Source organism: Furipterus horrens, unplaced genomic scaffold (genome assembly GCF_987537825.1).
Source record: "Furipterus horrens unplaced genomic scaffold, mFurHor1.1.pri manual_scaffold_11, whole genome shotgun sequence".
Classification (NCBI taxonomy): Eukaryota; Metazoa; Chordata; class Mammalia; order Chiroptera; family Furipteridae; genus Furipterus; species Furipterus horrens.
The window spans coordinates 61,158,155-61,183,845 of record NW_028327181.1 but is presented as its reverse complement, the minus strand read 5'-3'; the positions used below and the strand labels follow the sequence as shown (position 1 = coordinate 61,183,845).

The 25,691-nt window shown below is 36.8% G+C and overlaps 1 protein-coding gene across 2 annotated transcripts in view; it reads left to right on the top strand.

Moving 5' to 3' along the window:
- The first annotated feature begins 718 nt into the window (after positions 1-718).
- TAOK1 (TAO kinase 1) overlaps positions 719-25,691 on the top strand; it is a 137,551-nt gene continuing 112,578 nt past the window's right edge. The window contains exons 1-2 of one of the 2 annotated variants that reach the window (XM_090291609.1): positions 719-815; positions 1,325-1,393. The gene's annotated coding sequence lies outside the window, so the exon portion shown is untranslated. Of the gene's footprint in view, positions 816-1,267; positions 1,394-25,691 lie in introns of those variants that run through there. The other variant, XM_090291610.1, reaches the window with a different exon arrangement.

Here is a 25,691-nt window from a genome sequence, read left to right as displayed (position 1 = left end):
TTTTTTAAAGACTGTATTTTAGGCACATCTTTCAGTTCCTGAATAAAATTGCTCTCATAGAGGTTTTTCCCTAGAGGGAAAAAAGTTTTCACCACAAAAAAATGAGAAGCTCTACCTCTTCCCTGAATTAGGACTTTAGGACTCTGTTTGCTGCACTTGTTTCAAAAACTTCTCATCAGTCAACCTACTAAAAAAATCCACGAAAACTTTTCAAGAATTTGTCTCTTTCCTATCATCACCAACATACAGGGCGGTTTATATCTGTATTTATACCTCTTATTACCGTTCCAAAAATTATTATAAACTATTAGAATTTTTAAAACTCAATTACATACTGATTACGATAACCAGTTTACCTCTAAATTCCACGAGATATTCTACATGTCAGGGCAAACTTCTGAATCACAAGTAGTGGGGGGCGGACAGTTTGTAACGGCAAGAAGAAAGGAGGAGAGCAGATAAGCTCTTCTTTCTCAGATTTCAGGATGAAATGAATGCACCTGACTCCGGCGTGGCACAAAACATCTGCCAGCTCAGTGAGGCCAGGCTGGACAGAGGCTGGGGCTCAGGGCCACTCTGGAGACTCCGCCCAGTGCAAGTATCCGCGCGCTCCCGTGAGGCCGTGTACGCAAACGCAATCGTGTTTCTCGCCGGGTCGGGCCTGTCAGGCAGGAAATCTCGCGAGATCGGAGACTGGGATGACTGTCGGGAGGTGGGGAGTGGTGTCTGGGAAGGGGGGGAACTTGGGCAGCGGCCGGGCTCTGTGGCTTCAGGTCTCGGAGAGAGAGATAGAGAGAGGGAGGGTGGCAAAGAGAGTGAGTTGGTTCTGCCGCCTGCCTGAGGAGAGAGGAGGGGTCCCGCTTGCCTGCGCCCTTCGCAGGCCGAGAGCGCTAGGCACCCACGAACCTCTGAGGCCTCCTGGCCTCTGGGGACCCCGCCCCGCCGCCGGCCGGCTGGCCTGCGGCCTCTCTTCCCTTTGTGAGCGCCCCCTTCCCAAGGGTGGTGGTGTTGGTAGCGGAGGGCTGTGCCTGGGCCCGCCCGCCGAGGGGCCGCGGCGGGGACCGACAGGGCCTCGGCTGTGTTTGGACGGGAGGCGGCCGAGGCCCGGGCCGGTTCCCCCGAAGCGGCGGCGGCTCCCGGCACTTCCCGCGCCATCTTAACTGAGCCCAAGCGCTGAGGGCGCCTCCTCGACCCCTGTAGTCCCCTCGCCCCCCCCCCCCCCGCCCCTTGTCGCAGAGCTTGGGCTGGGCGGCTCGCTGGGGCTCCGGGGGGGGGGGCGGCGGTGCATTGCCAGGCCCCCTCCTCTTCACTCCTCGCCTTCCAGCGTAGCGGCCACCCCAGCGCTGTAGGGGACTGCGCCTGTCTACTCCGCCCCAGACCTGTCGTCGAAAGGGTAAGGGCACCTCTGCTTTGGGAAAGGGAGACTTGGAGGGGGCGGGGAAATTCGGCCCACTCAGGCCTCTGAGCGGCAGAGGGATGTGGGGGTGGGGGAGGGAGACAAGGAGGGTCTTTGATTCTGTGGGTGGGGTGAAGAAGCTGGTGAGGTGGACGCCCTCTGGTTTTGAGGGGCTAGAGCAATTACTTTGCTCTTTCCTGAGGGTCACCGGAAGGGGTGGTGGAAGGCGATGCCTTGAGGAAGGTGTGGCCCGCAGGGTTAATATGCACCTCGATTTAAAAGGCGCGAGGTCCGTTTCCCTTCTGGTCCCTCTGCCCCTCCCTCTCCTTTGTAGTGTGTATGTATTCTCGGGAAGGGACACTGTTCTGGGTAGCTTACTGGTTGGATTCCATCCCCCCACCCCCACCCCGGAAATCTATACCCTTCTTCTGTAGGGGTGATGCGAGCGTTTTCTCCCCCTGGCCTTCCCCTTACCCCATCCTTTAGTCTGCTGCAATGCTGCAGAAGTCCAAGACAGTTCCTTCATATACAGGCCCGTGTATACACTGAAGGGAGGGGGAGCAGGAGAGGGAAGTAATGGCGCTTCCCTTGGAAAGGTTACTCTTTTTCCTCTGGTTTTAAATCGATAACAGTATCCGTTTAATACTTTCCCACTGAGCTCTGCCTCTGGGAAGTGTATCTGTTCCTGTTGTTTGGGGATAAGGCCTCTCGAGAGGAACCCTGTCATGTTCGAACAGTTTAAATGTCTCTTTCGTTCTCTCTTTGAAACACTGAATTGACATTTTTTTGGTGAGCATATTGGGTTTTCGTTAGGATTCAAATAAGACAACTTTGTACCCTCTACCCCCTAATTTCCCTTTATTTTTCTTCCTACGACTTTAGTAGTTCTTGAAGAACTGTTAAAGATCAATGCATACAAACAGGCCGTCTGATGGACATTCCTTCTCCTTGGGCTGTGAATTTTTAGGGTTAATGCTGTTTTGTATAACATCGAAATCGGAAAATTTGAAAATGATTAGTTTATGAGTCTTTCTGTAGCAAGTGCTTTGTTTCTTAAGGAAATGAAAACTAATAAACACTAATTTGCCCAGTTATGCCATGATAGGATCTCTATTCTGTGGTCATTAAGTCATTTTTCCACTTATTTTGCTTCATGTCATATTTAAGACATGTCCTCTTGTCTGGTTTACGGGAGTATTTAACTGGTTTTGTCCTTTAAGTAGAGTAGAAATAAATAAGATAAAAATTTTGACACTCTGGAAGTGTGTTGCCAAGTGTATTTTGTTACCAAAATAGTCTTGAAGTCTACTGTTGCTACATTTTTCTTTAGTATTTGAATTTACTGATGAAGTGATTTCAAAATGTTCCATATATGAATATTCATAGAATTAAATAACTTTTTTACAAAGCAATTAGAATAATTAAAATATGTATGCACAGATATGAGTTGTCTTGATATTTTACTAACAAGTTGTATTTGGTGTTTAAGCTTCACTTAGTAACTTATTTTTAAATACTTTCAAATGCCATCTACATTTAATGTTGTCCGTAAGAGCTTTTCTGGTGTTTTTTTCTTTTGCATTTTGAAAGCTGCTTTTAGACAGGTATTTAAAGATGTTGGTAGTAGGAGTGTTAGGCACTAATTTAGTTTCTGTCATCTTATTTCTTGATTTTAATATAAGGAGACATTAGTGGTTTGTTAAATTATTTATTATTTTTCCTCAGAAAATGGAATTCTCCTTGCTTTCTTTATTCTCTTGATTTTTATCTGGAATTATTTTAACTTTTAACAGCATCTCATTTAAATCTTTATTTTCTAGCACAAAGCTGCGTGTTGTGGTGTGTAGAGTTTCCACTATATGACAGATTATTCCATAAAGTCTAATTCTCTATGTTGTTGTTGATAATTAATACCTACTAGCATGTATAAACCCAAGCATGCAGAGTAGTAAAGAGTGACTTTTTATTTTGGAAAGATGCAGGCAGAGAGGATTTATCAGTAAAGGCTACAAACCTTAAGGAAGTACACAGGATATAGATAAAATACTTGCTATATTTCAGCATGTTAGAACTAAAAGAGGTACTCTTTAGGACGACTAAAAAGGAACCTTGTTTTCCATAGCTGGTAAGAATTCTGAAAGTGGTAAAAGTAAGTTCGTGATCAATTAGATAAATTCTTTATTAAGGAAAAACTGCTGGAGGGTTATTTCAGCCGACCTCTGACGCCACTGTCAGAAAGAGAATACTGAGAGCTTTTAGTCTGGGTTGGTTGATTTCAGACTAGAATGGTACTTCTTCTGTTACTAAATAGTTCATCTACAAAATGGCAGTGTACATCACTTCCTGTTCTTTCACAACTGACCCTTTCTCTGGATTCCCTTTTAATGACTTAATTTTTGGCATTCTGATTGATTTGTTAATTTGGTTATAATTCTCATGTTTTATAGATGGAAGAATTTCTTAGAATCAAGTGGGTTTAAAGGCTTTGAATAGTCTTTAAGATTATATCGACAGTAACTAAACTTTCTTCCAAACTAAAGGATAGTTTCTCAAACAGATTTAAACTCTTGAGAGGTTTTTAAGAAATTTAACAGTGTACGGGACCAAAAGTATGATGACTGAACTGAGTAGAAAATAATTATTGTATTTTCTATAATATAGATTTTTGGGGGAACTGTGGATATGGCAATTAATTGAATGTGTGTTAAATATAAAACACGCTTTCTGAATATCAAGGCATATACATGAAATTTGGTCCCATGTTATGATGACATCGCACTAATAAAAAAGAAACTGATTAGTTACAGAATACCAGAAAGACTGCATACTCTTCACTAACAAGGATTTGCTGGTACTTAGTAGGTATGAATACTCAGTAAATCCTAAAGTCATCTAGGGGCCAACTACTGGCATTGCAATTAGAGTTGAGGTCAATCTGTTATTCTAATTATCTGGCAATAAATTTGTTTTTCCCCCCTTGACTGATTAGTGTATTAAAGTCAGTTAATTTTTCCATTGTGTGTCTTTTTGGTTGTTAGTATCCTCTGTTACTTAAAATAATTGCACTCATACTAACTTAACCTTTTTGAAATTAAGAGCTTTTTTGTATATATTAGTTAAGGGCTGCTGTTCAGTTCAGGATCATATATGAGTGACTCTCTTCCAAAAATGTTATTTCTGTAATCAAGTCTTGCATAAAATTGGGATTGTTTCATTAAACAGGATGTCAGCATATGTTCATCTGCCTTTAGGTTTGTGTATTTGTTCGTGGCTGGATTATTTTTTAATTTCAAATTCTAAAATGTAAGTGAAAAAGATATAAATCCATATTATTTCATTCCATTGTAGGATTAAAGTATTTTAGGCTTTAGTGATAAAAATTAATGTTTAATTTCATTAAAGGTGTCTAATTTCTTCTAAAAAATCAAGATGAATTTAAAAATTCTGTGGATGGATTAGAAAGTAATTTTCAATTTGGATGTATCTTGTCAACATTTGGTAACAATTATTTCAGCAGTTTCTTCCATTTGTGCTAGAAGCAGGCTTTTGTTCTGCAATACAGTCTAAGGCTGCATCTTCTTACCTAATGACAAAACAAGTGACCCATAAAAGGTGGAAAGATTTTTCAAAATATAAATACCTGGCATGTAAATAACAAAAGTACAGGTTACTAAGTACTTTGCATAAAAGATATATAGCCTGTTAAAAATGCCAGTGTTTGTGATAGTGTCACTTATAGATAACTACATAAATTGGCCTCTAACTTATGAGATGAGGCTAATTTTTCCTTTTGATAAAATTATTCAATATGATAATGTTATACAGATTTAGAATAGATGAATCACTCATTCAGAAAGAAATGTAAAGTTTATTGTTTGAGAAAAGCACTAACAAATAATGGAAGGGAACAAAATATTCTGATTGGCAGTCATCAATAATAATAAAATTGGCACTTATATCTTAATTCTACCACTTATTAGCCATGTAACTTGTTTATGTAATTTTTAAGCCTCACTTTCCCCATCTATAAAATCAAGTTAGTATCCACTTTACAAGGTTGTTAGGTTTAAATGGGATAACCCTTGTTAAGCACTTGAGGTATTGCTTGATACATAGTAAGCACTCATTTTGGTCGGCAGCCATCCGTCTCGAGAGACGATGGTGTAGCTTCTTAAGAGTCTATCTGCACCGCCGAGAATGGTTGTGCAGTCCGACTCGGGAGTGACACGGTATCTGTCTCCTCCCGTGTTGAATCGACATCTTGCGATGACGCTGGAGTGTCCTCTCCAGTGAAGCTGAAGCTACAGAGCCTGGGCAGGGTGATGTGGAGGGTCTGCTGTTGCCCATGCAGCAGACCCCCCCTCTCTTCGCAGCTGAAGGGTCCAAGGGAAAGACGGAGTCGATACAGCTTGGTTTCAGGTGCGCCGCAGGAGTTGCCGGTGTTGACTACAACGTCAAACCGCCTTAGGGACTCCGGCTCCGGATTTTCTGTCGGGGTTTACTCCCTTAGCCTTTCCCCTGAAGAGGTATGCCGCAAGGCAGCGGAGGTTTTTTGGAGTCAGAGTTTTCCTTCTCTGATGTGCCCTGACTGGAAGATCGAACCGGCGACACTTAGCTCGCAGGCTGACGCTCAATCCACTGAGCCAAACCAGCCAGGGGCTGTGAAGTATTTACATGTGAAATATTATGACAGTTTATTAGAGACTTAATTAAAAAACATCAAGAGGGAAAAAAGTTGTAAGAGAATAGGTAAAACAAGAATGATAAAATATTGATAATAGTTGAAGCTGGGTGATGAACATGTGGAGCTTTATTATTCTATCTTACTTCTTTTGTGTATATTTGAAATTTTCCATAAAAAATTAAGAATGAATACTATGGGAAAACCTGAATCTCTTTCCATTCTCAAATGTATGAGGTAAATAGAAGAGAACATTCTTGCTGTAACACTTTTAGAAGAAGGATAAGGATTGGAGAGGCATCATTTAAGGGGTGGGTGGTGGAAGAGGGTCCTGGCAACAGAAAGGTAGAAGGAAAACTGGCTATCCCACACTAGCTGCTTATATAAATGTTTACAAATGAATACAAGGGGTTTAATATTTAAGAATGAATTGCATTATGTAATTTTGATTTGAAGTTAGATTTATACATTTGGAGTTCGACATATATATTTGAAAGAGATGGTTAGAATTTCTTATAATTTTTTTTTTAATCCTTCACCAAGGACATACCCACTGATTTTAGAGAGAAAGGAAGGGAGGGAGAGAGAGAAGAAGAGAAACCTCAATGTGAAAGAGAAACATGGATAGACTACTTCTTGGATGCACCCCGACCAAGCCCGTGACCTACCAGGGACAGAACCTGGAACCCAGGCATATGCCCAGACCTGGAATTGAACTTGCGACCTTTCGGTGTACCAGAAGGCACTCTAGGCAACCTAGCACCACTGATTAGGACGCTTACAAACTTTTTGTACCTATAATGGACTGCTATGTAGTTCTACAAGAGATTTTCTTTTTCCTGTGCTGGGTATAAAGCCTATCCTAAAGAACATGTTTTCTTTTCCTTTGGTCCTTCATTTGTTTATTTAAGGGTCATTTGATAACACTCTTACCAATTGGAGCTCTTTTTACCATCCCTAGTTTTGAAGGCATGCAAAGTATTAATGCTTTCCTAAGCATTTGTTTATTTCTTTTTTAGAGGTATCCTTTGTAGGTGTGTCTTCACCTTGAAAGTGCTTTATATTCCTCAGTGTATTAATTCAACACACATTAAGTGATGATTATGTGCCAGTAATACATGGTCCCTGCCCTGGAGGAATTTTGTCTTCTCATTCTGTCCACCTCCTGATTAGTTTTCTCAAGCTAGATATTCATAGGAAAGCAGGATCTCCCTATGGTTGTCAGTTTCTATAGGCCAGTGTTTTTTAAACTTTAGGTTGTGACCCATTAGTGGCTTGTGAATTTAATTTAGTGGGTCACAGTAACAATTTTTAAAAATGAAAAATAATGGAAAATATCAGTGTGGTGTGTTAGTAAGGGTAAACATTGTATGACAAACTTTTTTTTTCTGTATTTTTATGTGTTCTGGGTACCCACTTAAATTTTTTTGAAATTTCTTTTTCACTTCATCCCTTTTACTTCTAATCTTATTTTTTTGAAATATGAATATGCTCGTTTTTTTTTTTCTTTTTAACAACTCTGCTTTCAGTCTCCTGATTCTAGCTGCTAGTCTGTTTCGTAGTTATGTTGTGCATATTTACCTTTCCTACACTTGTATGGTATTGAGGACTCTGTCTAAAAGATCCTGGGCAAGCTACCAGCAGTTTTGGGTATGATGGTAACTTCTGAGGTTTTTATATTGGGGAACATGTGTTATCGCATATGTAGTGTCACATCCTATATGTATGAATGCAGTTTCTCATGAATTGGAGAATTTATTTAAAAAAGAGAACTATTTATTTGGAATATATTAAGAAACTTTTTTATTTTATTTTTAAATATTTATTCTTAGAAGGGATGGATGAGAGAGGGAGAGAAACATTGAACTGTTGCCTCTTGCACATGCTGTCCTGACTGGGGACCAGGCCTGCCACCCAGGCATGTGCCCTGACGGATCCAACAGGCAACCTTTCGCTTTGCAGGATGACACTCAACCAACTGAGCCATACTGATCAGGGCAATAGTTTTTATTTTTATTTGGTAGACTTAATTTAAAAATATTCATTGCAGTATATGTTTTAATAAGATTTATTATGTACCTACTTAAATGTATTAAATAAACATCTTAAGTATATAGTTGACCCTTGAATGAGGTAAAAGTTAGGGTTCCTGACCTTCTGCATAGTGGAAAATTCACATACAGCTTTTGACTTCCCCAAAACTTAAGTTGTCTATTGGCATCTGCAGGAGATTGGTTCCAGAACACTCTGAGGGTACCAAAATCCACAGATGCTCAAGTCCCCTATTTAAAATTGTGTAGATCAGTGCATACAGTTTGCCTTCTGCATCTGTGGACACTTCCAACCACAGATTGAAAACAGAGGAGATATTTATTGAAAAAAACTCATGTATAAATGGACCTTCACAATTCAAACTCGTGTTGTTGAAGGGTCAGCTGTACTTTTAAAATTTCAGGGTGCTTCAGTGCATTACATCTAATCATATCCTTATGTTTTAGCTGATGTTTTTAATCCACTCATGGTAATATTTATGAGTCTCTAATTTGTATTTTGGATTGATTTCTAATTCTCACTGAGACTGAGAAAGGTTTCAGAAAAAGTTGATGAACAACAAGGTCAAGGTTTTCCTTTTTTACACTTGGGAATTTAGTGTCACTCAAAATGGGAAAGCTTTGTCTCTTTGCCAAAGCATACATAGCTTTGATTATAAAGGCTGAAATTACTAATTAACCTGTACTGTACTTGATAAGGAAACTTTACTCTTCATTGTGGCACAGAAACTCTGTATGGCATGTATTATAGTATTAATATATGGTATTTAAGTAATCTCATGCTATGTAAATGGTAGATGATGTCTGTATTGTTTTATAGGGACCATCATATTACAGAGTACAGTATTTCAATAGGTTTTGTTTCAAGGGTTCTGTGTTATAGTATTTAATACATAGTTTTTGAGTGTTCTCATGATATGCACATGGTTGATGATGATTGTGATGTCTTATCGGAATCATCACATTATAGAAATACTGTATTTCAGTTAATTTGTTTCAAAAGGGTTCTGAGTCTCAGAGAGACAATATAATGTGCCCCGCTTTCAGTTTCTTTCCTTTAAGATATGATAATTTTTATGTTATCTAGAAAAGCACAAAATATTTGGAAACAGAATAATGGAAAGATCGTTTTATCAGTTTAGGCACTGACAAAATATGTGTATTATGTTTGAATGTTCAATTCTATAAATAATGCCATAAAACTTTTTTTAAAGATTTTATTTTTATTTATTTTTAGAGAGTGTGGAAGGGAGGGAGAAGGGGAGAGAAACATCAATGTGTGAGAGATACAACATCAGTCAATTGCCTCTTGCGCGCCCTCACCTGGGGACCTGGCCTGCAACCCAGGCATGTCCCCTGATCAGGAATTGAACCAGGAACCTTTCTATTCGCAGGCCAGTGTTCAATCCACTGAGCCACACCAGCCAGAGCAATGCCATAAAACTTTTAATTAAGAGCAAAAGGATTTTAAGAAGAAAAAGATGTGAAAATTTTCTATTTAGGAAGGAAATGTCCTATAGTAGAGGAATTTGATTGCTAGCAATTTAAAGTATAGAATATGAATATTTCCTTGTTTATGTGACATTTTGATTGAACTGATAATACATATGTATACATACTAACCTTTAGTAAATTGGTTGGCGAGAACTCCCACATTCTAGAACATCATGGTTTCAGAGAAAATTTAAAATACTGATACATGAATTTTGTTCTTGTAATATGTATTAGATAATTTGGTAAGTTAGAAGAATAAGTTCACTAGAGAGTTAACTAAAAGATATAATACCAAAATCTTAAATAATGAATTGTTACCAAATGAATTTTTTTCTTTTTCTGGTTGAATACATACGAAGTAGATGCTGGTTATTATTTAATAAATAAATGATAAGAGTGGTGGATTTGTTTTATTTTTTCATTTAGTAGCTTTACTATTAGAATTGAGATGGATTTTATGCCTGTAAGAAGGGCTAAATGTGATTTTTGAAAAAAAAAATTTAATTAAGAATAGACTTTGGAAGTTTTATGTAAAATTTACCTTTAGTTGGAAAATTAGCCTCTCAATATTTTATAATCTTATCTACTGTAAATGACTCAATTTAACAAGGCATCTGGTTAATTTAAGAGGCTTGTAAATACAGGATTTAATTCAACTTCCAGGCTACAGCCTGGAATATATTATGGTAAAAATGGTGAAATACAGCATGCAGAGATTTAAAATGTGTTTTATGACTATCTTTGAGGTGGTAAATCCAGTCATAAACAATAAAAGAATTCTGTTGAGATATGAAATGTTTATTAAATAATGCAAAAACTATCTAATTGTTTATTCCCATTAATATGTTAAGTTACACCACCTTTCTGTTTTTTAACATAAATTATATTGGATTAAACCTAGATGAAACGGTATCCTTAGTTTTAGTATCCATTATTTTACTTTATCATATTCAGGTAGCATTGTAATAGGAGATTAAAACTTTTTTTGGAAGTGTTCTTTTAAAAAAATCTCTTGGAGCATAGTCTTTGAGTTATTTTGTTTACTCATGCTCAATATAGAAATCAATTTCAATTTAACACTTTTTAAAGATATTTACATAGGTTATAATTTGTGATTTGGAAAAAAAGCCAAATAATCCAGTTAAAAATGGGAAAAGGACCTGAATAGACATTTTCCAAAGAAGATATATGAATGGCTAACAGGTATATGAAAAGGTGCTCAATATCACTAGTCATTAGGGAAATACAAATTAAAACCACAGTGAAATATCACCTCATGCCTGTTAGACTGGCCAGCATCAAAAAGACAGGAGAAAACAAATGCTTTTGTAGATGTGGAGAAAAAGGAAGCCCTGTGCATTGTTGGTGGGATTGTAAATTGGTATAGGCAGTATGGAAAACAGTATGGAGGTTCCTCAAAAAATCAAAAATAGAAGTACCACATGATCCAACAATTCCTTCTCCTGAAATATATACAAAAGAAATGAAACCACTAACTTGAAAAGGTATCTGCACCCCCACCCTCATGTTCATAGTAGCTAAGACAAGGAAACAACCTAACTGTCCATTGGAGAATGAGCAGATAAAGAAGTTGTGGTGTTTATTTATATATATGATGTTATACTATTCAATCATAAACAAGGAACTCATGCCATTTGTCACAATATGGATGGAACTTGAAGGCATTATACTAAGTGAAATAAGTCAGACAAAGAAAGAGAAATACTGTCTGATCTTGTGTATATGTGGAATCTAATTAAAAAAGTAAACAAAATCCCACCAAACTCACAGAAAAAGTGATCCAGAATTGTGGTTAACTGAGGAGGGGGGGTGAGGGGTGGAGGAGTTGGAGGAAGGTGGTTAAAAGGTACAAACTTCCAGTTTCAAAATAAGATTATAAGTACTTGAGACATAATGTATGGTGTGATGGCTATAGTTAACACTGCTGTATGGTGTATAGGAAAGTTGTTAGGAGAGTAGATCCTACGAGTTCTATCACAAGGAGTAATATTTTTTTCCCTTTCTTTGTATTGTGTCTATATGAGATGATGGATGTTAACTAAACCTATTGTGGTAATCACCTCACGATATAGGTAAATCAAGCTATCATACTGTATACCTTAAACATATATCGTGATGTATATCAGTTATTTTTCAGTAAAACTGGAAAATATTATTTGTGTCAAGAAAAATTTATGATTTGTTGGTATGCACTATGAAAACACGAAATCGAAATAGTTATTGATGGAATTTGAATTTATAGACTACTGATTTAACCAGTAAGCTATGTACTGAAATAAGATTTAGTGCCCTGGCTAGTGTGGCTCAGTGGATTGAGTACTGTGGCCTGCGAACCAAAGGGTCGCTACTTCAATTCCCAGTCAGGGCACATGCCTGGGTTGCAGGCCAGGTCCCCAGTTGGTGGCGCACAAGAGGCAGCCACACATTGATCTTTCTCTTTCTCTTTCTCTCTCCCTTCCCCTCTTTCTAAAAAAAAAAAAAAATTTAGGAATAACATGTATTTATTATATAATCTTTTGAGTGCCATATTAAGCACTGTGCTTATCAAAATGGGTTCAGTAATGACGCATTTATTCATTATACATTTTTAAGTGATCTTTGCTAGGGTAATGTGCCAGGATACAGAAATGAGTAAGATTTGATCCCCCCATTTTTCAGTTTAATAGGGATACAGACTTGCAAACAAATACATACAATAATGCAGTGCAAATTTTCTCAGCCATGGCAGTATTGATTGACATTTTAGGTAGGATAATTCATTGTTATGGAGATCTGTGTTGTGTATTATGTGCCAGTAGTACTCCCTCCCCCGAGTTGTGATGATCGAAATTATCTCCAGGCATTGCTAAAAGTCCCCTGGGGAATAAAAACCACCCCTGACTGACGCCCACTGGTGTAGTGAATGCTACGGTTATAGTAAGTGGAATGTACAGAGAGTTGTTGTAGCACAAGTGAAGTAGAGTTAAGGGATATTTAGGTGAAATGATCCCAAGGGAGTGAGATTTTATATGGGTCTTTAGGAAAAGTAGGAGTGGAAAGAGTATTATATACCTGAGAGCATGAAAGGTCAGTGTCTTAAGTGGATGAAAACTAATAGTTTGTGGCTATAGGCTTATTTATGTGATTTGGGTTGGATGGTTGGTAAAGTGAAGTTGAAAAGATACTTTGGGGCCATATTTTTTTTCTTTCTTTTTAACTAATTGAGGCATAATTAAGGAAGCAAAGTCGTCGTCGTCGTCGGCAGCCGTCCGTCTCGAGAGACGATGGTGTAGCTTCTTAAGAGTCTATCTGCACTGCCGAGAATGGTTGTGCAGTCCGACTCGGGAGTGACATGGTATCTGTCTCCTCCCGTGTTGAATCGACATCTTGCGATGACGCTGGAGTGTCCTCTCCAGTGGAGCTGAAGCTACAGAGCCTGGGCAGGGTGATATGGAGGGTCTGCTGTTGCCCATGCAGCAGACCCCCCCTCTCTCCGCAGCTGAAGGATCCAAGGGAAAGACGGAGTCAATACAGCTTGGCTTCAGGTGCGCCGCAGGAGTTGCCGGTGTTGACTACAACGTCAAACCGCCTTAGGGACTCCGGCTCCGGATTTTCTGTCGGGGTTTACTCCCTTAGCCTTTCCCCTGAAGAGGTATGCCGCAAGGCAGCGGAGTACATACTGGTAAATACTATGTGTTTAATTTTTGCTGACGTATGCATTCATGTAACCACCATACGTAATAAGATATGGAACAACTAGCATTTCTCATAGTTACTTCTTGAAGGACCATTTTTGCTGTGCTGCTAATTGATATTAGTTTATATAAAAGCAGGGCTGTGATCATATTTGTGTTTTAAAAAAGATTCACCTGGATGTACTGTGGAGAATAGATGGGCAGAAATTATATGTAGGGAGATTGGCTAAGAGGTTATTACAGAAGTCTAAATAAGTAGTAGAGATGATGTTATAGATTTGAGAGATTAAGGCAGAAAAATGGATGGAATTGGGGGCTTGCTTACTAGAGGTAGGGGAAAGGATATGTTGTGGATGGCTTTATTTTGCGAGGGAACAAGGAAAAGTAATGATTTTGGCTTTGGTTGTGTATGAAGAGTGACCAAGTTATGTTGGCATAACAGCTCAAAAGTTTAATTGGCCTTTAATAGGACAAATATTTTTGCTTCACATGGGTATAGTGTGGGTGGGTGGAATCTGCTTGTTCTCAATATGCGAGATCAGACCAATGGAGGCACCATCTCAACACATGGATCTGTAATCTCCATGGCAAAGGGAAGGAGGCTGTTGCTAATAACTCACTGGCTCTCTACCTAGAAGAGGATTGTATCTTTTTGGCTTATTGTTCATTGGCCAGAGTAAGTTGTATGACCTTAGAGATTTCACAGAGCATAAGGAAGTGCAGTTCTACTGTGTGTCCTGAAGAGAACTGAAATATGTCAGTCATGGTAAATATTTGTCGTATGTTGAGTTATAGCTTATTTAATCTTTTAAAAATAGAATTATGTTGAAATTTATAGTAAGCTTAGTAGTAAGAACCACCATTTATTGTTTACTGTGTGCCAGGTACTTTAAGATATATTTTCATTTTTATTTTTTGCAGACTGATGTTCATGCGGTTAAATAACTTGTTTAAGATCACATAACCAGTAAGTGATGGAGCTAGGAGTGTGTAAAGCCTGAGCTAGTTGTACTATACTTGGTTGAATAGCACCTACTTGGCAGTAGGGTGGAGGGAGGAAAAAAACTTCTTGATTGACTAATTAGACTGAAATACATAAGCAGTGGTGTTCTTCCTGTAAATAACATTGTTCTCTAAGTTTTTTTTCTGAAATTCCACAAGTTTAGACATTTCATTTCATTTTAATGATTCACACATAAAAAGCTGCGGTTTCTTATTCATTAATTGCTTTTTTACCACCTTCTATTTGATTTCTGCCTATATCACTCTACTGAACCTGTTCTCTAAGGCTGCCTTTTTATTATAAGTGTTGGAGTCTGAGAATTTTTCATCAGTTTTTTTGTATACACAATACCAATATATGTGATTTACTTCTCTATTATACTTAGAATTTTGTTTCAGGTTTGTGAATTGCTAGTCATAGTGGTGCTAGTAATCAGAGTAATAGGGAGTCTGGCTGTTACGGACAGAAAGTCAAACAGAAGGCTGAGTTAGAAGTAGGGATTTTTGTAAGAAAACCTTACGAAAGATTAAAGGAAACAAGTAAATACTATCTGTAAAACTGTCTTCTTACCTCTTTTGGAAGGAAAGGGCTTATCTTTAAGAGGCTGACAGTACTTGGATCGTAAGTTAATGGGCAGAGCTAAGGCTCTCTATAATAAGGAATGAAAGTTAGTCAAATGAAGCATTTCCATCATCTAAGCTGTCCTTGTATTGTGGGACCATGGTTGGTCTTCGGAAAATCAGCAATTTTTGCCTTAAAAATCAGAAAGGCCTTAAATAACAAAAGTTAAAGTATTTAGAATAAGTTATAACTATACATGGTATAAAATTCAAAAGGTACAAAAAGTTTTAGCATGGAAAGTAAGTTATCCTACGTCTGTCCTGTACCTATCTTGTATCCCTTCCTACTAGTAACCGCATTTCTTGTGAATCCTTTCAAAGATAGTGGGCATTAAATATTTGAATGATGGGATTAGGTGTGGTGGGAGGGACAGGTGGAACCCTCTTGGCATGCATGTTTCCGAAAGGACAGTAAACATTTACAAGCACTTCATCAAAACTCTGAGAAGGAGAGACATGAAAAGTTTATCATTAGCAATTAACTGTGTGGTACACATGGCTAATTTAGGATATATAATTGTTATTGGCATTTTCTTTATTTATAATTTTGTATATTTTAAAAAATTTCTAAGAGCATAAGTCTACTCATGACCTTATTCTTTCTGACTTTATTTTCTTTTTAACATCTTAAGTGCCTAAGATATAATTTGTTTATTAGATAGCTTTTTCAGGGAACAGGACTTTGAGTTTAGTGACAGATTCTCTCCCTGTTTGCAAAGTACTATTTAAATGCTAGGGGAAAAAATGGTGTTCATGAAAGACAGGTTTAGAATTCACAAGGAGAATACATTCATGTGTGGTTTTTTATGTCTTGTACTTACAACATTTAACACTATCACGTCTTCTTAAGAGTTTTATATTACTGGTTCTTCTTTCTGACTTCTGTGACTGTCTCAAAACACTTGATACTTTTTTGTTTTTGTTTCTGTTTTTCCCCAGAGCCTCATTTTCTTTTTCTCTTTCCACTGCGTTTCCCAATCCCATTCTTTATGCTCAACTGCCTACCTGAGATGTCTTTCATTTCTTGGCTATCCATAGACACATCAGGTTCAACACATCAAAAATAAATTCATCTTTTTCATCTCTTGCAAAAAGTTACCCTACTTACTTACCAGTTTCAGTGTTGATAGCATGTTTTAAAGTCAATTTTACCAAGGTATAATTTACTTGAAGTAAAATCCACACATTTGAGATGTACAGATCAATGGTTGTAACCATCACCCTAACGAAGACATAGAGTATTTTTATGTCTTCCGAAAATCCCCCAGGCCTTTTTGCAATCAGTCTCGCCCCAGTTTTATTCCTAGTCAGCCACTGATGTGATTTCTATTACTATGAATTAAGATTTGTCTTTTCTAGAGTTTCATTTTGTATTTAACTTTTTTCTCTTGACATAATATCTATGATAGTTTATCCATATTGTTGCATGTATTAGCAGTTCATTTCTTCTTTTGCTTAGTAATATTCCAGTGTAATGTATCATGACTTACTTATCCATTAACTTATTGATTTATTTTGAATCATTTCTAGTTTTTGGCTATTATGAGTAAAGCTGCTGTGAACATTTGAGTACAAGCTTTGTATGGACATATAGTTTTATTTCTGTTAATAATCTTTCTTTAATCTTTTTCCTTACATGTATTCATCCAGTAGATTATGAATCATGGGGTTTCTTCCTTTGAAATACGTTTCATCCTTTGTTCTCTTTTCTGTGGATATTTAACACTCTTGTGATAAGCTACTTTTTATTTTGTGAAACCGTATTTTAGGAGTAGGGGATGTAAGGGTGATTATGCAGATGGTGTCCTTGCTGAGTAGGTTTATAGTCAGTTGGGAAATGCTGACTAAAATTTGTGAGGATGGTGCTGACACTGAAGGTACAGGGTGGGGAAAGGGATGTTGCTGCTGGGTGCACTCCATCCCTGTAGGCACCATTTAATTCCTATTTTAGTTGGTATGTTAAGATTGCCACTTTTAGTTTGTTTTGGTTTTTGTTTTGTTGTAAATTCATTGGTATGTATGTGGTGAGGAGTGGTGAAAAACAGTTTCTCATCATGGATTTATCATTGCTTTGTGAACTTGAGCAAATTACATAACCTCTCTGGGTCTCTGTTTCATCATCTCTAAAATGGGACAATAATAATAATACCTGTCATATAGGGTTGTTAAGAGGATTAGATGCATTATTATATATACAGCTCTTAGAATAGTACCTGGCATATTGTGTTATATAAATATTAGCTAGTATTACTACCTTAATTTAAAATTACTTAAGAGGCTATCTTTTTCTCTCTCATTTTAGTTCCTCTTATGTATTACTATAAGATTTATCTCCTAACACATCACTCTTCTGTACCTGTTCAAACTTACAAAGGTACAGTACCATCTAACAACTATTTGTGTCTTTTTATTTCAATTGTGGTAAAATATACAAACAGTAAAGTGCACAAATGAAGTTTAACAATTACACTCACCACTCAGATTAAGCTATAGAAAGTTTCTAACATTCCAAGAAGGTTCCCTCTTATCCCTTCCCCTCAGTAACCCATCCCTTCACTTCTGTTGTGACTACTCCTTTACTGTGGATTATTTTTGCAAGTAAATCCTCACTTGATGATATATTTATTGATTTTTTTTTTAGGAGAGAGAGGAAAGGGAAGAGAGAAATATTGATATAAGAGAGAAACAGTAATCATTGCCTCCCTGTGTGCCCTGACCAGGAATTGAACTATCACCTAGATATGTGCCTTGAGTGGGGATTGAACCCTCATCCTTTTGTTGTACAGGACAATGCTCCAACTAATTTAGCCACCTGGCCAGGACCCAATAAATCTTTTTTTAAATTGAGGTATAGTTGAAATATAACATTTGTTTCAGGTATACACTATAAAAATTTGATATTTGTATATATTGCAAAATTATTATAGTAAGTGGAGTATAGTGTAGTTAACATCTGTCACCATACATTGTTACCAGTTTTTTTCTTGTATGATAACTTTTAAGTTCTATTCTCTAAGCAACTTTTAAAAATACGATACAGTATTATTAACTGTAATCACCATGCTCTACGTTATATCCTTATGACATTTATTTTGTAATTGGAAGTTTGTACCTTAAGACCCTCTTCACCCACTTCACCCCCCCAACAGACTGAATGCAGCTGTCAGTCTGTTTTCTCTATGACGTGAACTTGTTTATTTTTTTTAGATTCCACGTAAAAGTGAGATTATACATTTTTGTTTGTTTTTGTCTTTCTCTGACTTATTTCACTTAGCATAATGCCCTCAAGATCCATTCATATTGTGAGATTTCATCTTTTTTTTTTGTGGCAAAATAATACTCCATCACACACACACACACACACACACACACACACACATACATACACACATATACAGCCTATGTGTATATATGCATATATATGTTTACATGTATATATTTCTAGCTCACATTTTCTTGTTCCACTTGTCCATTGGTGAACACTTAAGTTTTTTTCCATATTTTTGCTATTGTAAATAATACTACAACAAACATGGTAGGGAGTGCAGATATCTTTTCAGATTAGTATTTTGATTTTTTTTGGGTAACTAGCCAGAAATGGAATTGTTGGGTCATATGATAGTTATATTTTTTACTTTTCACACTTGATCTTAGCCAAAAGGTCAAGAAGCAATATATATATATATATATATATATATATATATATATATATATATATATATATATATATATATATTTTTTTTTTTTTTTGAGTAATGTCCATACTGTTTTCCATAATGGCTGTACCATTTTCATGTATGAGGGTTCCCTTTTCTCTGCATCCTTGCCAACACTGTTATTTCTTGTCTTTTTTATAAAGGTATTCTAACAAGTTTGTGGAGATACCTCAGTGTGCTTTTTCTTTTTAAAGTATATTTTATTGATTATGTTGTTACAGTAGTCCCAATTTTTTTCCTTTTTGCTCCCCTCCACCCAGTAACCCGCTTCCCTCCAGCAGTCCCGCCCCCCTTAGTTCATGTCAATGGGTTGTGCATGTAAGTTCTTTGACTTCACCCCTTCCTATATTATTCTTAACCTCCCCCTGTTTATTTTGTACCAACCGTTATGCTTCTTAGTCCCTGCATCATTTCCCTATTTCTCCCCCTTCCTCCTCCCAGCTGATAACCCTCCAAATGATCTCCATACCTATGATTCTGTTCCTATTCTGGTTTGCTTAATTGGATTTTGTTTTTATTTTTTAGACTCTGTTGTTGATAGTTGTGAATTTGTTGCCATTTTAATGTTCACAGTTTTGATCTTCTTTTTCTTAAGTAAGTCCCTTTAACATTTCATATAATAATGGCTTGGTGATAATGAATTCTTTTAGCTTTACCTTGTCTGGGAAGCACTTCATCTGCCCTTCCATTCTAAATGACAGCTTTGCTGGATAGAGTAATCTTGGCTGTAGGTCCTTGCTTTTCATCACTTTGACTACTTCTTGCCAGTCCCTTCTTGCCTGCAAAGTTGCTTTTGAGAAATCAGCTGGTAGTCTTATAGTTAACTTTAAGGTTACCTGTAAGTTACCTTTGTAGGTAATCTTCATTTCTCTTGCTGCTTTTAAGATTCTCTTTATCTTTAACCCTTAGCATTTTAATTATGATATGTCTTGGTGTGGTCCTCTTTGGGTCTAGCTTGTTTGGGACTCTCTGTGCTTCCAGAACTTGTATGTCTATTTCCTTCACCAAATTAAGGAAGTTTTCCTTCATTATCTTTTCACATAAATTTTCAATTTCATGCTCTTCCTTTTCTCCGCTGGCACCCCCATTATTCGGATGTTGGCACATTTAAAGTTCTCCCAGAGGTTCCTAAGCCTCTCCTCATTTTTTTCAGTTCTTGTGTCTTCATTCTGTACAGAGTGACTGTTTATTTCGTTTTATATTCCAAATCATTTATTGGAACCCCGGCTTCCTTCAGTTCACCATTGATTTCATGTGGATTTTCCTTTACTTCACTTCTTCCTTTGTGTGTTTGCCGTACTCAAGCATGTCTGTCAAGTCTGTGGGCATCATTAATACCATTGTTTTGAACTCTGCATCTGTTAGGTGGGGTATCTCCTCATTGCTTGGTTTTCCCACTGGAACCTTGATGTGCTCCCTCTTTTGGGCCGTATTTCTCTGTCTCCTCAACTTTACAGCCTCCTGTGTTTGCCTCTGTGTCTTAGGTAGAGCTGTTGCACCTGTTTTGTTGTAAGGGGTGTAGCCTTAGGTATTCCTCAGTGTGGGGTGTCCCATTTCACCATGTTGTGGCTCTGTATGTGGGGAAGGAGTCAGAGGGGTAGCAATGCTACTTGCTCAGCACTCTCCCCTTTTTCAGACACTTCACCCACTTCCCATATGGGACTGGTGCCCCTCTAGCTGTTGCCCTGGTTGTGGTTCCCAGAGTGGGTGGGTTTGTGGACATTCTAGGACAGTGGGACCCTCTAAATGAACAGACTCTGCTGAGAGACCGGCAGTTCTGCTGCTGCCCCAACCCCCACTAGTTTTCATAGTCAGAAGCAATGTGGCTTTGTTTTCCTTGGTGCTGGAACCATGAGCTGCGTGGCCTGGTCTGGGGCTGAGATTGCTCTCCACATGTCCCTTCCAACTTTTATAGTGTGTGACTGCTCTTTCTGATGGCTGGCCACAACCACTGTTGCTGCTACCACTGCCACACTGTGTCCTTTCCTCCCTGGCTCCACCTCCCCTGCCTGTCTGGATGAGTATTACTTCTTTCTATCTTTGTTTGTTGGACTTCCATGCAGTTCAATTTTCTGGTAATTCTAGTTTTTAGTTTTGAGGTTGATGTAATTCTTCTTATAGTTGTGAAAGGAGAGGAAGCATTTCTACCTACACCTCCATTTGGCCAGAAGTCCTCCTTTTTTGTAATTACTTAGTCATCTTAACTTTAGTAGGACTATGGTTATTTTATATCACTCCCTTATAATACCTAGCATAGGACACATCATACTAATTATTGAATAGACTTTAACTGAAGTTTTAAAATTTAAGTTCTCCTAAGTTGTAGTAAGAGAACTTGACAATGAACTAGGACAACTATTTCTAAAACTACAAGAAATAAAAGCTACAGCTCCATGAACCTGTATAGATTTTGAAGAGATACCAATGTGTTAGTCTACTGTGGAATCTGAAATTTAGAATTGGAAAGGATCATAGAGGTAATATAATTATTTATCCCTACTTTTCCTAAATGTTGAATCCATGAAAATTGCTTGTGTGGGTTACAATATATCTGTGAACTTCCTGAGGTTATATGCAATTTGCCATGCATATTTTTCTACAGTAAGAATCTGTAACTTAATTGAATTTTCAAAGGTCTCTATGGCTCAAAAAACTTAAGATCCTGTGATCTAGCCAAAATATGACATTTTTCAGATGAGACAACTGCGACTTAGAGATAAATCAAGACACAAGAGGGATGACTTACTCATACAGTCATTGTTATTCACGATGATCCTGAGTCAGCAGGAAAATAGTATTAGTTCAGTGTGTATCTAATACAGTTAGGAAATATTTCTATCCCAAATGGTTAAAATAAACTTCTAAAAAATTGAGGTGAAATCCACAGAACATTAAATTAATAATTTAAAAATTAACAATTTAGTGGCAGTTAATACAGTCACAATATTGTGCAACCATCACCTCTATTCTAGGGTAAATACATTTTACTTACCGTAGAAGCAAACCTTTTACCCACTGAGCCATTGTTCTCTCTTCTCCCCTTTCCCCTGACCTGCTAATCACCAGTCTGCATTCTCTCTCTGTAGATTTGCCTCTTCTGCATAGTTCAGATAAATGGAATCATACATTGTATTGGGTTGGCCAAAGAGTTCATTTATATTTTTCTGTAAAATAAGAGACACATTTTTCATTTTCATCAGTAACGTTATTGATTTGAATATTTTGAGTATGTCAGCTATCTCCTGCGAGGTATAGTGTTGACTTTTTCTCAGTTTGTCTCGATTTGATTGCTATCAACCTCAACTCCTGACTGGAGCACCGTCCAGGGAGACATCTCCAGCACGAAACTTACCAAACCACTTTTGACAGGTCGGATCAATCACAGCACCTTCTCCATGTACTGCACAAATCTTTTTTTGTGTTTCAATTAAGTTTTTACCTTTCTTGAAATAATAGAGCATAATATGGCAAAAATGTTATTTTCTTCAATCTTCAGTATTAAAATGGCTACACAAAAATCACCAATTTTGATGTTTTTTTTTAACTGTACACTGATATGACAACTTACAATACAATCTAACAAAATAGTTTTGAATGAAGTTAAAGACAACTAAGTGCTACTAGAGCCTTCTTACAGAAAAAAACAAACGAACTTTTTGGCCAACCCAACACAACCATTTATGTCTGGCTTTCACTTAGCATAATTTTGTGGAGCTTCATCTGCCTTGTACCATATATTAGCGTTTCATTCCTTTTTTGGCTGAATAATATTCTGTTTATGTCTATACTACAATTTATCCATCTGTTGATGGACATTTGGACTGTTTCTCCCTTTTGGTTATTGTAAATAGTGCTGCTATGAATGTGTACGTATATGTATTTCTTTGATTACCTGTTTTCAGTTTTTGTCAGTATATTCTATACCTATTGCTCGGTCATATGGAAATACTATGTTTAACTTTGAGGATCTGCCTGCCAATTGTTTTCCACAACAACTAAACCATTTTACACTGCCACCAGCAATGCACAAGGGTTCCGGTTTCTTCACATCTACTACAACAGTTATTTTTTGTTAAAATTTTTTAAAAAGATTTTATTTATTTTTAGAAAGAGGGGAAAGGAGGAAGCGAGAGAGGGAGAGAAACATCGATGTATGAGAGATCCATTGATTGGTTGCATCTGGAACACCCCCAGCTGGGGACCTTGCTGCCAACCCAGGCATGTGCTCTTACAGGGAGTTGAACCAGTGCCCTTTTAGTTCATAGGCTGGAGCTCAATCCACTGAACCACACCAGCCAGGGCTTCTGTTAAGAATTTTTTAAAATTATAAGCCATCTTTGTGGGTGTGAAGTGCTACTTCCTTGTGGGTTTGATACACATTTCTCTAGTGACTAATAATATTGAACATGTTTTCAGTTTTCTTATTGGCTATTTATATATCTTCTTTAGAAAAACATAAAATAAATTTTTGCTTCTCAAAGAAGTATGCTTAAGTTGCCAAGAAAACTTTCAAAATGTGAAATATTTGTGTTACTATATAAGTAAGTGCCAGACTTTGGTACAAATACAGAGTACTTTGGGTAATCAAAAAGATGAGAGCCCTGGCTGGGTAGTTCATTTGGTTAGAGCATCATTTCAATAAGCCAAGGTTGTGAGTTCGATCCCCAGTCAGAACACATAAAAGAATACGTAAGTGGAACAATAAATCAATCTCTCTCTCTCTCTCCTTCCCTCACCATCTCTCCTCTCCCTCTCTCTTTCTCTCTCCCCCTCTCTCCCTCTTCCTCTCTTTCTCTAAAATCAAGAAATTAAAAAAGAGGAGATATGGTGAGACTAGTTTAAATTTTGAAAGAGTTTGAGACTGCTTTTAACATTTTGTACAATTACAAACTTTAATGCAGGTAAAGTAATTTTGGGACATTTGTCATTTTCAAATAGTTGAATATTGTCCTTGGCATTGAAAGATCTCCATTTAATTTTATGAATAAAAAGCACAGTTAAAAATATCCTCACTTGAGGATATGTTTATTGATTTTAGAGAAAGAGGAAGGAAAAGAGAAAGACATTGATGTGAGAGAGAAACATTGATTGGTTGCCTCCCATTTGCTCCCTGACTAGACATTGAATTCCCTACTCAGGTATGTACCCTGATGGGAATCAAACCTGCAACCTTTGGGTCTACAGGATGATAGTCCAACCAACTGAGCCACCTGGCCAGGGCAAAAACAAACAAACAAACAAAAAAAACCCCCAAAAACAAACAAAAAAACCCCAACAAGTTTTGAAGTTTATACATATTAAATTATTTTATTTCAGGTAAGTAATTGAACATTGAATAGACAAAGATGAACAGGTAAAAATAAAGGTAAGATAACAAGATGATGAGTCCTCAGGTGAATACTCTGAGACTTGATATTTAGCATAATAAGCTTTATTGAAGTATAATTCATATACAAATAATTGTACAATTTAGTATATACATTTTGATGAATTTGGACATAAGCATACACCTGTGATACCTAACCACAGTCAAGGTACTAAACATATCCTTTACCTCCAAACATTTCCTCATGTTCTTTTAGGTTATTGGTGTGTGTGTGTGTTAAGAACATTTAACATGAGAACTGTTCTCTTTAACTATTTTCATGATACTCACTGTTGAAAGAAGTGGACTGAGAATTTGTTTCATGCTTTTTTTTCCTAAGTAAGGAGAGAAATAGTCACATATAAGATTCAGTGTCCATTAGATTTAAAGGGAAAAAAATACCCAGTTATTACATGAGAAAATAATTGGATCATAACTAAAGGGGTGGTTATATTAGAAATTAATAAATCAAATAGAACATATTGAGTGACTTCTTCCATTAATGTAAGCTGAAAGTATATATTTGTAATTTTTTTAAAGCCTGGTTTAATCTTAAAACTATGTTGAGTAAAAAGTTTTTAACTGCTTTGAGGTTTTAGTTTCCCTCCTTGGAATTATATTTAGTGCCATATGGTACTTTAGAGAGGCAAATTTTGAACTCATTAATATTCTAATAGGGGAAAACTTATTCAAGGCAGGTATTATCTTTTACTCATTTTTTTATTTAATGAATATTTGTTAAATAAGCTTGTAATTGTTTTTATATTTGCCTCTACCACTTAATCATTTCTGAATCCGCAGCCTCTACGACAGTGCCTGAGACTTGGTAAAGGCCTAGTAAATATTGAATGAATTATGCTTATTTTGGTTTTCTGATTGGTTTTGATATTATCTCGTTCAAGCGTGATAGAAATAAGAATGCTTAATTCATTTGTAGTCCCTTTTCCCTCATGCATTATTATATATATTTGAATATTAGATCATGGAACATTATTAAAGCTTAATGTTAATGATTTGCTATGATAATTATATTTTTAACATATGGTCAAAACGATATTTCTCCCCCTAAAATTTTACATTTTTAAAGGATGTTACAGAAATTGTTAGAATAAAATGCATTTCTCAATTTGCTGATATTCCAGTATATCATACAATTTCATTAACTGTGAAGGAATAGTGTTACAAGAAGAATTTAATATTTTTCCATAAATTTATAGAAATCAAAGTAGATGCTAGAATATCATTTTAATACATAGCTCTCAGTAGTTAAGGGCTTATACCTGGAGATTTCACTTAAGAGTTAGGCATTCTTTTTTATATTTTTTTCCAGCTCTATGGAGATATAATTGACATACAATGTATATTTTAAAATTTTGTTATAGGTTTTTGGAAAAATTGCAGTTAGTAGAGTATTCAAGTGTGCCCTTCATTCAGCTTCCCCTAATCTTACATAACCATAGAATAATCTCCAAATAAGGATGTCAGCGTTAGTATAATATTATGAACTTAACCTCAGCCCTTATTTGAATTTCATCATTTTTTTCACTAGTAATCCTTTCACTTCCAAGATATCACACTACAATTTTTTAAAGTATATTTTATTCATTATGTTGTTACAGTAGTTCCAATTTTTTTCCCCTTTGCTCCCCTCCACCAAGTACTCCCCTTCC